The sequence below is a fragment of the Equus quagga genome, chromosome 18, assembly GCF_021613505.1.
Source record: "Equus quagga isolate Etosha38 chromosome 18, UCLA_HA_Equagga_1.0, whole genome shotgun sequence".
Classification (NCBI taxonomy): Eukaryota; Metazoa; Chordata; class Mammalia; order Perissodactyla; family Equidae; genus Equus; species Equus quagga.
The window spans coordinates 42503544-42520391 of record NC_060284.1 but is presented as its reverse complement, the minus strand read 5'-3'; the positions used below and the strand labels follow the sequence as shown (position 1 = coordinate 42520391).

At 45.0% G+C, this 16848-nt stretch overlaps 2 pseudogenes; both read left to right on the top strand.

Moving 5' to 3' along the window:
• Positions 1–2475: 2475 nt before the first annotated feature.
• LOC124229853 (pepsin B-like) lies at positions 2476–5560 on the top strand (annotated as a pseudogene).
• Positions 5561–6046: 486 nt separating this feature from the next.
• On the top strand, positions 6047–15888 carry LOC124229852 (acidic mammalian chitinase-like; annotated as a pseudogene).
• Positions 15889–16848: the final 960 nt, after the last annotated feature.

Sequence of the window (16848 nt, the reverse complement as noted above, 5' to 3'; positions counted from 1 at the left end):
AAGAAGGTGAAGCTCTTTCCTTTTGTTTACCCCATTCTCTGCAGAGTCAATCTGAGGAAAGGCAAATCTACCCACCAGGTGATGGAGGAGCTGGGTGTGCTGGAGACATTCCTAAAGAACTGCCCAAAGGCTGATCCAGCTGCCAAGTATCATTTCAATAATGATGCTATTGTTTGTGAGCCCATCACAAGCTACCTGATGTGAGTGAAGGGGGAGGCAGCTTTCATAACCCTTGGCTAGTAACTATTCTTAGATACTCATTTATACCTCTCATTAACTCTGATTTTCGACTAATTACTAAACCCAAGTCTCACCTTCCTATGGAAAGTATGAGTTGGTACCATCTAATAGTATAGTCGTTCCCTTTCCTGCCTTCTTTCTTTTTGTTACTGGCTCATCTCTCGAAGGCCCCATTTATGTGGTTAGGAGATTCATAATGGGGAGGTTCAAGTCGATGGGGAGATCCAGAGGAAATGGTAGCAATGAGCTGCAGGGGAAAGAAGGAAAACAGGAGCCAGGCTGCCAGGCAAATCTCCAGTGGTTCTAGACACTGCGCAGCTCCTTCTTTGGAAACATACTCTGGCGCCCAGAGAAAATATCTGAATGTTCTTGAGGCTACAATGTCTGCTCAGGGCATCTCAACATACTGGTATCCTGTGGACTATCCTTAGTGAGAGGTTACATAGAGTGTAAAGCTGGAAGCAGCTTTAGGGATCTTCTGTTTCAACTCCCCCGTTTTATAGATGGAGATGCAGGAGGCAGGTAACTGACATGACTGGCACAAATTCACCTAGAACTTAAATTATCTCTCAGTGAAGTTCCTCTCTTGCTTTCCATGCCACCTCTTATCCTTGACTTCCTAGTACCCTTTCTAGTATGTGACCAGGAGAGAGGAGAATGGTGGTGGAAGTACCTAACACTGCAAGAGAAGGGGAAACAAGTGTGTGTGAATGTGTGTGTGTGTGTGAATGTGTGTGTGTGTATTTGATGTGGGGAAGATGGATGGACACCGGGAAAGGAGAAAACAGTGATTGCTTCTCCAACGTTGGGTGTTCTGACATAGCATGGTAGATACACAGAGGCGTCACCTTATTGCAAAGTAGAAAATATATTTAGAAGAGGATATTGTCTTGCCAGACTACACCTCTGCTAGTCAAAGGCTTGCAATTACAGACAAAAAAGTGGAATATTGAGAGCATCTGGCTCCAGATGGACAGGAAAACTTGTGGGAGAAGCCTCTTATTCCTCAAAGGAAATGATGTAGGCAAAATGTGGCTTCCAGTGGATCAACTTCTTCCCATCCTTAGGTCAAGGTTTGGTTGCTTAATGAGAGTGACAAACCTTTCTTCTCAGTCTCTCTACTTTGGGGACATCAGCACCAGGATACCACCCTGAAATTTCCTGGTCCTCTTTGACATGGGCTCCTCTAACGTGTGGGTGCCCTCTACCCACTGCCAGAGCCAGGCCTTCTGTGAGATTACCACCACCAACATCCACCCCCGTGGACGGGAGCAGAGAGGGGGGTTAAGTCAGGACTGCACACAGGCTTATAATGCCAAGTCCAGAGTTCTTGGTGCATATCCATTATCTCATCTTCCTTAAATTAGGAGCATTGAGAAATCATGCCCTCAGTCCACATTTTGGAAGTGCTGACAGTTCTGGTGAGAGACAGCAGAAATAGACTAAGGCTTCCATTCTTTTCTACATTGTTCTTTTTCCTCAGCTCTCTCCTATGGGCTGGGATTCCTGGCTCTTTTGAAGCAATCTCTCTCTCAGGGAATGGAGGGTGGGAAGGAATTTGGACAACGTCTGTTATCCAAGGGGACAGACTTTTCTGGGGCTAACACAGTTTGTCTATGATACAAAGGACCTGAGGCTGAGCCCCTATCCCAGCCTTGATCTGGTGACCCCAGGCCATTGAGAATAAGTCGCCTCCAAGTATTTTGGCGAGCAATTAATAACACTAATATTCCATTCAGTCTTTCTACAGCCAATCATAACGGGTTCAACCCCAGCCTGTCCTCCACGTTCAGAAACAACAGCTACTGCCTGACGGTGTTAGTCATGGCTTAATGTATTCTCTGTTAGAATAAATATCATCTAAGTATCATGTCTATTATAATAAACTCCTTAAAAACAGTAAGTAGTTCACTCCCTCCTTATAGCATCATAATCCCTATAAGAGCATCTTGCACATAGTAGGTGCTCAAAGTGTATTGATTAATTGATCACAGGCTCTGACTAGGTTTGGCACTGTGTGCTGGGCCCCATACAGGTAGACTAAAGAAGACAAGATATAGTCCCTGCCTTCCAAGAGCTTTCAGTCGGAGCTGGAGTGGTCACCAGGCCAAGACTGAGGACACTACTCCAATAATCACAAAGGCACAGAAGCATTACATGGGCAGTTGGGTTGTGGGGTGGACTGGCTTCCTGGTAGAGGCAGAATGTTGGAGCTGCTGGGTTGGGGGATGAGGGATGGACGTGGCTCAGCAGCAGAGGCCACCTGACTCACTTTGTACTGGTGCCCCCCTCAGGTTTGCTGTCGGTAACCAGGCCACTGGCTGGTGCTCCCAGGGCTGCCAGGCCATCGTGGCTACAGGGACCTTCCTGCTAGCTTTACCCCAGCAGTGATGGGTTCCCTCCTGCAGGCGACAGGAGCCCAGCAGGTGCAAAATGGTGATGTGAGTAACGAGAAGCCAAGGGTTTCTCTGCACATCCAGGCAGCCTCAAGACAGGATCCTAAGTGCAATGAGTGCACGAGAGGGAGGAGGAAAGGTTGGGTGGGGACCTGAGCCCCTGGCAGGCCAGATCAGGTGGGGACACAGCATGACATTTCAGGCATGAACCCTCAGTGCAAGGAAGGATAAGGGGACAGAGCAACACCAACTCCATCCAGACTGTGAGTACCGGGGGAATGATTGTCCGGAGGTGCTGCAGGTCCCAGGAGCACATTTCGGCTTGGTTTGGCCGCTGTCATTGGACTGCACTGAAATATTAGAGTCAGGGCGCAATGCATTTCTCCATTCCACTTGGGTTTCTCTCTTCAGAGTAGCCTCCTGTCCCCACAACTGCTCCCCTTCATACACGTGTCTGTGGTTGTCTTCTCCCTGAATACAGGAGTCTGGGCCCTGACTAAATCTCGGTTCCTCAGGGTGTGTGTGTGTGTATGTGTGTCTGTGTGCGTGATGAGTGCATGGACAAGTGCACACAAGTGTGGATATTAGTGTGTGAGACTATGCTTCTACAAGTGTGTGCCCATGCTTTTTCTCTGTAATTTGTACTTTTTGAGGTTAGAAATTGTGTTCTGGTATAAGCCTAACTCTTTATGGCCTTGTGGATACAACCAAAATCTAATTGTTGAGATGTATTTAAGGAGAGGACTCAAGGCGCAAGAGGATCTGGTCAGTGTTGTGTCTGAGAATTCAGGCCTTGCCTTCCATGCTCTGAAACAGCCTCTGCTGGAAGGTCAAGAAGAGTCTCATAGGAAAAAAAGGGGGCCTTGGGTCCTCTGTCTGGGCTCCTAGTCCCCTGGCGCTCTGCAGCTTTGCCTCTTCTCTCTCTCTCAGCTTGTGGTCAAGTACAGTGCCGTACAGAACGTGCCCACCATCGCCTTTATCATCAGCGCATCCCAGTTCCCTCTGCTCCCTCTGTCTATGTCTTCAATGTACGTATTCACTCCCAGGCTCCCTGGATATGTGATTAGATGGGACCAAAGAGCTGTTCTGTGTCCCAGCTCACAACTGGGCAGCTATGGGGAATCCCCAGTGGCGGAGACCCCACAGGTGTCACGGAATATAGGGTGGGGGATGTTCCTGTGGAGAAAGGTCTCTACAGTGCAACTGGTTACATCCTCATGTCCTTTGTCTATTCAGAACAATGGCTACTGCTGGCCTGGAACTGAGGCCACTTACCTGCTGTCCTCCAGTGGGCAGCCCCTGTGGATTCTAGGAGCTGTCTTCCTCAAGGAACATTATTTTGTCTATGACAGGGCCAACAACAGGGTGGGCCTGAGGCAAGAATCATGTCTGTAGAAAGGAGAATAATAAAACACAGGATTTTTTTAGCACTCTCCACATGCCAGGCACGTGTCCCTGGAGCTCAGTGGGTTAGTGGACAAAATGTGAAAGCTCTAGTTGGGTGGGTCAGAGGCTTGGGAGGCTACTGTTGAGCAGCCCAAGTCTGGCTGGTGTTCCTGCTGTGCTCCCAAGGCACCTCCCAATATCTCTGTCTCTCCCACGAGTCTCTGAGTTCCTGGAGGGCAGGGATGGTGTCTAAATCTTTGAATCTTCATTATTTAACACAATACTTTCATACAGTGGGCTTTCAAAACTGCCATGTCAGTGTGGATCACAGCTTCCAAAGTAGCCTTCAATGATCTTTGCCTCCTGGTGTTCACGTCCTTGTATAGTCCCCTCCCACACTGAATAAGATTGACCCATGTGACCTATAGGACACTGCAGATGTGATGGAGTGGCACTTCCATCATGCTTTTTCTTGGACCACTTGTTCTGGGAGAACTGGCTGCCACTCTAGCAGCCCTAGAGAGAGGTCCACAAAGGAGACACTGAGACCTCCTGCCAACAGCCAGCACCAGCTTGCAAGCCACGTGAGCGCATCATCTTAGGGATGGATCCTTTAGGCCCAGTTAAGCCTTTGGTGACTGCTCCAGCCAACATCCTGACTGCAACCTCCCGAGAGAACCCAATTCAGAACCACTCAGCCAAGCTGCTCCTGCATTACAGAAACTGTATGAAATAATAAATATTTCTTATTGTTTTAAGTGGCTAAATTTTGGAATAATTTGTTACACAGCAAATTATACAAATTATCTATTGTAATTAGTTACAACAGATAACTAATAGAGTAGGAATAGCTTGGTGGTTATCTGGCCGTAAGATTGCCCAATACCAGAACTGTTGAAGATGAGACATCCATTTATTCAACCAATGTCTATCAAGTGCCTAGTTTGTGTCAAGTTCCGGGGATCCAAAGATGAACTTGGCGCTCAGGGGTATATGAGTCAGCTTCTTCCTAAGAAGGCTGAAAGGAGGCTAGATGCACTTAGGAAATTCCTGGCTCAGTCTGAGGATCTGTTCTCAGGCCAAGGCTGGCAGCCGCTCCTGTACCTGTGCCCACCTTATCTCCTTCCTGGCTTCGCCACAGTTCTGAGGGGTACAACTGTTGGCAGTGGCAAATCTGTGGTCTTGGGGTCATCAAGGTGAGATAAAACAGGCCTGACACCTGCAACTCCCGTCTCCTACATAGCCACACCTCTTCCTCCCTTCTCCCCTTTTCTAAGGAGTCATGCTTTAGCAAAAATATGTCACGATGTTCCTTACACCCTACTGCCACCACCCCTCCCATAACGAGGAGAAGGGGTCAAAGATATAAGGTCCACGTTTCTCTGGTAGCAACTGCCCTCTCCCCATCCCTGCCCTGGCCTGGAATAAGGGAAGAGAGCTGGCAGCTACTGCATCCTATGGCTACCCCTGTCCTTCCCCTCCAGAGCAGCGGCAGTAAAAGCACAAGGGGACAAGGGGGAGATGATGAGCAGGACTAATTGTGCCCCTTCCCTGAACTGGATCCCTCCTTCCAGGATCCTTGCTGCTGGCCTTGAGCATAGGGCTCCATCCTGTAGGAGGAAAATTACATGCCTTAAATGAATGCTTCACTGTCTCAGCTCTACCTTCCATGTGTTTTCCTGACGCTGGGCCCTGTACCTTGGGACTCTGATTCCCAGCACAGTGCCCTTAATTCTCTTCCTTGGCGGGGGACACTCAGCCCCAGGGCTGAGTTAAGGCCTCCAATTGTAAGCAGTTCTGTCAGAGTAGCCAGGCCTGGACTGGTGGTCCCTGCTGGGTTTCTCTTTCCCTTTTGGGGTGGGGTGCTGGTCCTTATGAAGCTGGGATAGGTGGTGATATGAATTTGATAGCCTTGGAGACCTGTGGTCATGAGGTGCCGGCTGTGCTGCTCACAGTGATGAAAGGGGTCTCCTTCTTATGTGGGGCTGAGCCAAGAGGCTGACCAAGGTGGCTGCTGTGCAGGCATGACGGGGAGGATGCTGCTCTGGGCCTGTGAGTCTCCCACTCTTTTTGCCTTTCTTCCTCCCACAGGTCATGGGGTGTCCCCGGGAATGGGGCTGGAGGGCAGGCATCTGTTTCAGTGAGCCTTCTGCGTAGGGTCCCCCAATGCCTTGGCTCTGAGCAGAGGCACTTGGGATCCAAGCTTGGGAATGGTGAAATGGGGCCCTGGGAAAGGCCACAGATAAGTGCAAAGGCCCTCAGGCCCTTGACACCTTGAAAGTCTCCTGGGTGGGAGCAGGTGCTAATTGGTAAGCCCGTCTAAGGACTTCCTGTTTTTGTGTTTTTTTTGTTTCAGGCTTGGCTGTTCTGCTGCAGGTACCACTAGGTAAGGAATAACACAACACTCCAATCTTCCTGAGAGGTACTCTTTTTTTCTCCCTTCTTCCGACTCTGCATTTCCTTCTCCTTCTATTGATGACATCAGGACTAGAACCCCAGCCTATTTTGCTGGATCCCAGAATGTCAGAGCTGGGAGGGAACATATAGCTCATCAAATCCAAAATGCCTCACATTACAGATGAGAAAACCAAGTCACAGAGAGGGAAAGTGACTTGTCCTTCATTATTCAGCATCAGCACTTAACCCTACGTTCTGGTCCAAGACTGGTACAGTCTCTACTACCTAGAAGTCTATACTTTTCTTCATGTTGTCTTTTTTCCCTTCAAACATCCTCACATTCTTTCTAATACCTAGGTGTTGGGCTGTGGATGTGAGACATGACTAAGGCCCAGACAGGGGGCTCAGGAGAGGAGAGTGGAGCCTTGGAGTAAGGCTGCCTAGAAATAGGGCATGCACGATAAATACTTGGGGAATAAATGGATGAATGAATTGGTATTGATCTTAATCTTGCAGTCCTGAGCAGTTTTTCTGAGTCTTATGTAAAAATGAAGATACCATTTCCCTCATAGTGTTGTTATGGGAATTCAAATTTAAGACAAACAATGCACGTAAAGCCTCTAAATAAAGCATCAGCCACATCATATGCCATCTACAAAAAGTAGATGTTTTATTGATAATGAACCTGAACAGTCTTTGAAGTTACGCATAGTGCCCAAGGAGCATGATTACCCTGACCACTTTCTTTTGTGATGGCAAATTGATTTTATTTTAGCTGTTGACTCTAATTGATTTTTAAAGTTTTCTGAGTCATGAAAGATGTTTAGGCCTTGCTCAGATTCTGTCGAAAAAAGTCACATGACTGTTTAGCAAGGTCTTCCACGAGCATGGGAAAGGAATAAAGCAGTTATCTACCAGGTACTCACAGGTAACCCTTCCTCTTGGACAGGTCATCAGCAAGTGAGACAGACAGTGGGCCCTTGTGCCACGATGACTGCTGCTTTCTCCTCACAGTCTCAGCCTATAAGCTGGTGTGCTACTTTACCAACTGGGCTCAGTACCGAGCAGAACCAGCCAAGTTCTTCCCCAGGGATGTGGACCCATGTCTGTGCACACACCTGATGTGTACCTTTGCCACCATGAATGACAATAAGATTCTCCCTGCAAATGGCATGATATTGGCATCCTGTATCCTCAGTTCTGAGCCCTGAGAGAATGGTCAGTGGGAACTGAATCCATAGTGAGTGAGGCACAGGGAGGGATAATGGAGCACCCAAGTTCAGTCTCCAATTCATTCTCAAATATCATAAGATTAAAGGTTGTATTGGCAGCTGTCCATTTCCAAGAGCCAAGAATGAGAGGGAAGAGAGTCTTTTTCTGCGATGTCTGCATCCTGCAGGCTCATAGAGCTCTCACTTAAACGTGCCTCTTTGTTTCTTTCTGTAGCAATGGAGATCTGGTCAACTTGCTGGCCATTGGTGATTGGAACTTCGGCACTCAGAAGTAAGAGTCTTCCCGTGGCCAGGGGATGAGGGTGGAGGGGAGAGAAAAAGTCCCTCAGGCTGGGGTGGGAAACAAGGACGCCAGAGGAGAGGTAAAAATGGATATTCCAGAAGGGAAAGAGGCTCGCACCTGGAAAGAGACTGATGTCTGCAGATGGGACGGGCTGGCTGCAGCAGACATGGGGAAACAGCAATGGTATTGGAGAGTGAGTGGTCAAACACTCAAAAGAACATACAGAAGGATGAGCAGGAGAGAAGGGGCTTGATGACGGAGAAGCCCAGTGAGAATGCAAGAGCCCTGGCTGGGTCACAAGCTTTTCTTCCAGTAAGCAGTGAGAAAGGATTGGTGACCTCATAGGCATTTAGACTCTGAGCTGGAAAAAGGAATCGGTGAGATTAGACTGGACTTGTATGTAAAAAGTTATCCAAGTCAGTGGTAAGTTACTTTTTAAATTATGAAAGTAATGCATTCTGATAAGTATTTTAGAAATTAGATAGCATTGAATTATTTGACATAAAAAGTAATGTGCTCCCTCTCTTCTCCCCCTCCTCGGTTCTCCAGAGGTAGCCATCCTTAAGGTGCAATGTTAGAACAAGTTGCAATGAGAGTTTTTATTCTCATCCTAATAGCCAAGTAAGCTTTCTGGCAGTTACCTATCAGGTGACAAGCTAATTCTCACCTATGGTATTTGATCAATATTTCTTCCGCCTCGTGTCCACTCCACCAATATACCTTCTTCTTATCTTGCCCACAAATCACTTAAATAAGAAATTCTTTGCAAGTGAATCCCCCAAAACTCCAAACATGTTTCCCCTGCTTTTTAAGTTACCCAATTTGTGCTGGTCAGTTTACTTCCATGAAAAAAAATTAGCTATTAAGTAACGGAACTGAAAAAACCCAGATAAATTAGGGAGGTTGTGATTCAGTTTAGAGAAGGTTCATCATAGGCTTAGTATAATCAAGAAAAACCTAGAGTGTTTAAACATGTGTTCATAGGGTATAAAACTGCTGACTATGGCAGAGGAACTAAATTTTTTAGGTATTAAACCGCCTTCAAATATAGGACTCATAATATACTTAAAAGTAAATTCTTTAGGGGTCAGAAGTGCTTCATTAAATGCATACACAGATAACTTCACATAAATCATGTCTTCATTTTGGAACAGTAAATATAAAAAACGAGCATCTTAGAATCAAAGAAATATAGTGTCTGAACCACTGCCCCTGAAAGATTCCACTAATAAAGAAAATGTCCATGTACCTTTAATGGTATAAATAAATAGAAAAATACTATCCAATGGGTATACTGAAGGAAAAAAGTTTAAATTAAAAATGCTTATCCATCGATTAACATTAACATTTTTGAGTCCTTTATCTTAACTGTAAAATCCAGCAGTGGTTATTATGAAATGCATAATAAAATTGGTATCAGTGACAGTATGGGGTCTGATCCTGTTAATACAGTCAACTCTTTGCCTAGATTCACCACCATGGTCTCCATGGCTACCAATTGCAAAATCTTCATCTGCTCTGTCATTGACTTCCTTTGTCAACATGGATTTGATGGCATTGACTTGGATATCGAACATCCAGGGTCCCAGGGAAGCCCACCTGAGGAAAAACAGCAATTTACCATCTCGATTAAAGTAGGAACACAGCACTAGCTCTGTGACTTCTTGCAGAGAAGCTGGTGGCTTAGTGGATTTTCTATGAGAGTTGCATTTCCAGGGGATAGCAAAGGGTGCTGCCCTCAGACAGTACACTGGTTAAGGTGTTTGAGGGTTACAAGTAACAGAAACAGACTGTCTGGCTAGCTTAAGCCCAAAGAGAAATTATTGGAAGGATATAGGTAGCTGAAGGAATCCAAGGAAGAAATTCTTGAGTTGGGAAGGAGGACGATTCATTCTGTCATTCATTAGTAAGTTTTTATTGAGCACCTATGGTGATCCAGGCACTGTGCTTCACACTGGAGACAGAGCAGTGAACCAGACAAACAGCATCCCTGCTCTTGTCAGGCTGAAGCACAGTGGAGGATACAGACCAAAAAAAAAAAGAAAGAAAGAAAGAAAGGAAAAAGAAAAAAAAACTATCAAATAATCACAAATGGTGATGAGAGCAATGATAGAAATAGGATGGTCAGAGGAGTCTTCTCAGAGGAGTGACATTTGAGTTGGATACGAGACTTAAAAATAACCAGCTGTACAAAGAGTAGAAAAAAGTTTTCTAAGGAAGTGGTGACATTAGCAAAGGCTTGGAGGCAGGAAAGAGCCCAGCATGGCTCTACAAAAATGCGAGGCTAGAGCTTTAAAAGGGAAGGTGAAGTCACAGTAGGCAAGAGAGCTCCTGGACCCACTGCCAGGAGGTCCTGGGCTTTTTCTCTAGAATTGTCATTAAATGTGACTTGGATTCGAGGACTCTTAGACTCTTCACCTCTTTGTTCCAATTTACATTTTACCAGGACTTATATTTATATTATGTTTCAGGGGCTATTTCTGGAAACAGGGGAATTGCTCTGAGCTGGAAACCAGCCCAAGAGGTACTTATAGGAAATAGATAATGAAGACATCCACTAAAATCTACCCTCTTTTCTTTCTCCAGGAAATGCTAGAGGCTTTTGAAGAAGAGGCTAAAGAAACAGCATATGCCAGACTGCTGCTCACAGCAGCTTATCAGCTAGAAAAGGGACCATTGATGCAGGATATGAAATAGCAGAGATTGGGAAGTAAGGGCACTGGGTCTCTGGGCCCCCAGATCCTAGAGCAGAAATTCCTCAACTTTTTGGTGGCGACCATCCCAAGTAGTTATGTAAACATAGTGTTTAGAAAGTTGGTACCTCCAATTGCCAAAGAGGTTTGGGGACTTAGTGCCTCTGGGATAAGGTGCTGGCCCCTTTAAATTGTCACGGTGGTGGGCTTTGGAGAGAAGAGAAACAAGATTCAAGACCACGGCAAATCCTTATAATAGCAATTCCCATTAGCAGTTTCTTTTGCAAAAGGCTGTAAAATCAAGAAAGCTATTATCTGCAAAGCAATAGGAGAGCTGCTCACCTGTGATTCCCATGGTCCTAGAGACGTGAGTTTCTGAAAAATATGCTCTAACAACCCACATTTCCTAACCTTCTGCCCTGGGTCTGCCCTATTTCTTTCAAGGAGGTAAAAGAGACTTCCTGTGTAGCACTATGGGGCTCACAGAAGATAACCAGCTCCCCAGGGGCCCCCAGGAAGCCACATTGGTAGGGCCATATGGCTATCTGCTTGACATCATGAATTTCCCACTGCACCATTTCTTGCTCTTAGACTGTCTATAAGAAAATGCCCCCAGGATCCTGATGGCTCAAAAATCTCTTGTTTCAGGCTCCTTGATTTCATCAATATGATGACCTATGACTTCCATGGTGTCTGGGACACATGTACAGGACATAAGACTCACCTGCACGTAGGATCCAAGGGTCAAGGTGACATGCGTTATTTCAACTGTGTAAGAAAGAGAAGTCTCCAATCATATGCAAAGGGGAGACAGGGAAGGGATTGGGGAAAGCCTTGGATGTTGGGAAAGAGGCTTTCTCTTCGGAGGACAATTAGCTAGACTTTGCTAGTCAAATGGTACAAACACTGGTGAGGAAATAATGTCTGTGTTGCCTTCTTCAGGAGTACGCCAGGAAGTATTGGAGAGACAGTGGAGTCCCTGTGGAGAAGCTCATCATGAGGTTCCACTCCTATGGGAGGACCTTCTGGCTCAGCACTTCTGACACCTCAGTCTGTGCCCCAGTCTCTGGAGCAGGGTCATCTGGTCCTTACACACATATGACTGGCTTCTGGGCTTACTACAAGATAACTGACCTGGCTAAGTCAGGCTTAAAATGCACTGGGGAAAATTCTTTCATTCTCTAAGTCATCTTGCTACCCTTCTTCTCTTGAGATCCTATACCCTGGCTTCTCATAGCTCTGAGCATAAGCAGCCTGGGAAAAGGCAGTTTGATGGCTGAGGAGCACTTTTCACTTAAAAAAAATATGAATCTGGATTTCTTTTTGGGTTTTGAAGTGTATGGCACCATGTTTCCCACAGCCCCAAAGCAATACTAAATCCTATTACATTCATATAAATAACTGGAGAAGGATTTCAATTGTCTAGCCCAGGAATGCAAATAATTTGATCTCTCTTCCAACTCTTAATTGCATTTACTCAAATCCTGGGCTGATAGGAAAACTCAGAGACTGCAAGGTGAATGATTAACAGTGTTTGCCAAAGACTCAAGTGTTTATGGAAGAATGACCACCGCTCGTATGTTCATGCTTATCGCTTCTCAAATAAACTCTGGGTACAGAATTAGAATTATACTTGTTCGTAGTCTGATTTCATTAAATGTGTTTTTATTTTATGAAACAAAATCACTTTCTAGAGAAATATGTGACATTAATGTATATTTCACAATGTCCCCTTTTCCATCCCCTCCCACTTCTGTTTTTCTCCCATCTAAGTCCTTTCTGCTCCAGTACATGATATAGATCTGAGGTGCGCTCAGCATTGCCTTCTTCATTCCTCCCACAGATCCGCACATTCCTAAGGAGCCACAAGTGCCTGAAGACCAAAAAGGCCCATATGCTTATGAAAACACGGAGTGGGTTGGTTATGACAACATTGAGAGCTGTGGATATGAGGTGTGAACACTCTAAAAAAACTTACCATTCTGGCTTAGAACCTGAGTTCATCAAGAGCCCATTTTACCAAGATCTGTGGCTTTAAAGTTTTAAAGATGCTCAAAGGAAGGGCAGGCTAACCTCATTATGACTTAGCTTTCCCCAAGACAGGGAAAACAATATGATTACATATAGATTTAATAATACAAAGTACAATATATAGTAAATACACTGATATATAACTAGAATATTATAATACAGTTAAAATTTATTTCCCAATTTTTGTCCAGGATGAATCTCTACTAGTTCATGTGAATGGTTAGTAGCCTGGCCTAAAAACATCATCTTCAATGACAATAATAAAAATAGTCCTCCACATTTTTACCTAAATGCTTTACAACCAGTATCTTATTTGATTCTACACAATCCAGTGAAGTAAGAATTAGCCTCTCTGTCTCATAGATGGATAAGCTGAGGATCGCGGGCGCTGTGACAAGTCCGAGGTTACATGGCTGGAAAATGGCAAAGGCAGTAACTGAACATGCAGTCCAGCTCAGCGCCTGGGTTCTTCCCACTGCCCTGCTCTGTCAGCACATCTCTATAGAATCCTGGTCGGGAGGGGTGGTCAGCAAGGAGGAAAGGTGCTGCATGTTGCCGTGGTTAGGGAGCCAGATATACCTGATGTTAAATCTCCGATCTTACCCCGGGTGAGTTCCCTCAAATCTGTGAAAGAGTAATAATAACAATAATAATAATAGGATATACCTAGTAGTTCCCAGGAAGGTTGAGTAAAGAAGGTAAAGACATAGCTTAGCCTGGAATTCTAGTATTAAATAAATATTAGCTTTATTTATATTACTACTCAAGAGTTTATTAACGAGGGCAAGAAAACACGGATAGAACTGAGTTAGCCAAACACATGACCTGAATCCACAAGACACATACCTTTTCACAGAAGAAAAATTGACAGGGTCCCACCCCACCTGCTTTTCACTCCCTAACATTGCCTTGTTACCCCAAACTTCACTGTTTGTTGCATAGATGCCATTTGATTCTGCCAAGCACTCTTTTTGACCACAGGTCGACTTCCTTAAGGAGAACAAGTTTGGAAGGGCCATGAAGGTTTGGGCCATTGGTCTGGATGACTTCTCAGGCTCCTCTGCAATGAGGGCAAATACCCACTCATTCGCAGGCTGAAGTCACTGCCAGGCCTGTCCTCAGGTGTGTCACTACTGAGTTTACCACATCGTTCCAAAGAAGATACAGGTCAAGCTGCCAAGAATGGCAAACGCAGAGAGGCCAGGGTGCAAGGAGGCAGCCACAGAACTTGTAGCTATTCACATTTGAGAAAAGGGACAGAGTTATACAAAGCACCTTTTTAGAACTCCATTTTTCAATCAAGGGGCCGGTCTAAGTCCAGTGGTTACTGTGGGCAAGGATTTAAATATACCTGATACCCTAGAGGTGGGCTTTGCTGCTCAGGAAGATTTCAGCAGAGAAGAGGAATCTGATATCCTGAAACCAAGTCTGATATACGTTCTGATTTTCTCTCTCAGCTCGACTGCCCCTCTCTCACTGCGGTGCACCAAATCCTATAATCAGGTGGCTTAGCTGCTTCCCCACCCGCCTTAGACGCACAGATTTTGTTGGTTGGGTGCTGGTGGGGAGGGCTGGAGGCAGGTCTTGAAGAAGAGCAGGGCCCAAGCCTCATGTCTCAGCAGCACGAAGAGAGAAACCTCTGCCCTTCATGTGGTTCTGTATGTTCCTTGGGGTAAGCATCCCTGGGGGAAGACCTAAGGATGGAGGTGGAGAAGTGGAAGATAGAAGACGCTCCTTATGTCTCTACACTGAGGAAATTCAGGCGCATTGATTTTTAGAATTGTAAAAACCTGTACGAGACAATGATAAAATGACTTGTTCAAATTAACAGCGAGGGAGTAAGAGGCAGCAAATTGTAGTAGTTGAGAGCATTCTGCTAGTAGAGTAAAATAAGATAAAAAACGTCTGAATCACCAGAGGGAGACAAAAAAGAAAATATCAATGGTGAAACAAGTAAAAATAAAGCATGACAAGATGATAAAAATCCAAACATAATACTCAAGGTTAACAAGATGACAAAAACTCAAACAGATTACTTATGACAGAAATATCGACAGATAAACCTCCCCTACTAAAACCTGAATATTAATTAGTCCCCCAAATAACATCTTTGGCGCCATCACTGCAGGGTCGGGTTCATTTCCCCGTGAGGGGAACTAGAAGAGAAGGCCGCGGGTGACATACTGCTGGGACTCCAGGGTTCTTGTTCCCCCTTCCTCTATGCTTTGAGCATTTGTCCCTTTGTAACGTTCTTCCCAGCTACAGCTTGGAACCCTCACAGGGCTCCAGTTCTTTGAGAACAAAACTGATACAGGAGAAGGTTGATAGCTTGCTGCTTCCATGTTCAAAAACAGCTTATGATAATGCTCTGAAATGCTCTGTTTTTTAGAATGTACCCCATCAGCCACCAACGCTTGGTGTAACCGACCCGTGACACCCATAAGTGAAGGTTTCTGCACCAATGTTGGCAGAGGCAGCGGCAGTGATGGTGGAGGCGGTGGTGATGGAGGAAGTGGTGGAGAAGGTGGCAGTAACGGGGGCAGTGGAGGAGATGGAGACTTCTGTACTGGCAAAGCAGACGGAATCTACAGTGATCCTGAAGACACCACCAAGTTCTACCAGAGTGTGGCAGTCAGTACCTTCCACTTCCACTGTGTCCAGGGTCTAGTTTTTGACCAGACCTGCAAGTGCTGCAATTGGCCTTAAGGCAACAGTGTTGATAAAATCCTTCTTTGTTACAAATTTTCTTGTGCTGCATGTCAAACAGCATCTTTCAATATTCTGTGTAGTCTATATATTATATCAATCTATCTGTCACGTTGGTAGTCCTAGCCTACAAAATCACATCACGATAAGGTTTTACTCTATTAAACCCTAAAAAAACTGTAAACCCTTTGAACCAAATCCAGATGTAAAATAAATATGGCACTGCATGTTTTATTCTTTGTATTCATTTGTACTCTTTCTTAAGTACTTGTGTTTACAATTTAGCATTTTACGGGATCCTAAAGGTTAACTGAAGCTACATTTAAAAATTTATTTGAAAAACTCACCAACCTCATAGATACAGAGAACAGATTGCTGGTTGCCAGAGGCAGGGGGTGGGGAGGGTGGGCAGAATGGGTGAGGGGGTCAAAAGTCACAAGCTTCCAGTTATAAAATAAATAAATCCTGGGCATCTAATGTACAGCATGGTGACTATAGTTAACAATACTGTACTGCATATTTGAAAGTTGCTGGAAGAGTAAATCTTAAAAGTTCTCATCACAAGGAAAGTGAAATTCTGTAACATGTATGGTGATGGATGTTAACTAGACTTGTCGTGATCATTTCACAATATATACAAACATTGAATCATTATGTTTTCCACCTGAAACTAATATAATGTTGTATGTCAATTATACCTCAATAAAAAAATTATTTCTTATCAAATCAGATTTCCATTTTAGAAAAGTGAGTTCCCTTCCCTGGGAAAAGCCTTGAGCATATGTAGCGGGCAACAGTGTGAAAGCGGTTCTATCATCCGTCAATATCCTCCAAAGAAGGGTCCACGTCCCTGAGTCAAACAAAATAATGACTGCTGAATGACGGCCTCTGAAAATGCCTGCATGTGTGTGGGTCCAAAGGAGGAGAGGGAGGGAGGTGTGAGAGAGGTGAAAAACATCCGTCCTGACTTACTGCACATCATACACACTTCTTGACAAAATAATAGAAATCATCAAATCATACAGTTAAAAGAAGTCTCCATATTGGGTAAAAGTTTTTAGGTTGAGGTATCTTCATCAGTATCTTAATATTCTAATCTGATTTCCAACAGAGACATTTCCTTTACCATGATTTCTTCAGAAGACCTTGGCCCTTAAGGAATGAGGCCCCTCAGCATCAGAAGCCTAGGAGTTTCACCTCTTACTGCCTCTTTCACCAGCTAACACTTACCATGGGCTGCCCCTGAAGGTGACAGCAGGCTAAAGCTTTTCTGCAGCCACTGGCAGCGGCTCACTTTTTGGTATCCAGACATGTGCAGACTTGCCACCCTTCTGGTAACGACTAATAAGCCCAAGTAGGCACTAGAAGACCTTCCTGTTAAAAGATAAGGTGGACCACACTTGGTGCCCATCCTGAAGGAACTACACCTGAGTTTATTTCAGTCAGTGTTGGAAGGAAAGGGGCCCACCTCTCAGGCCAGAGAG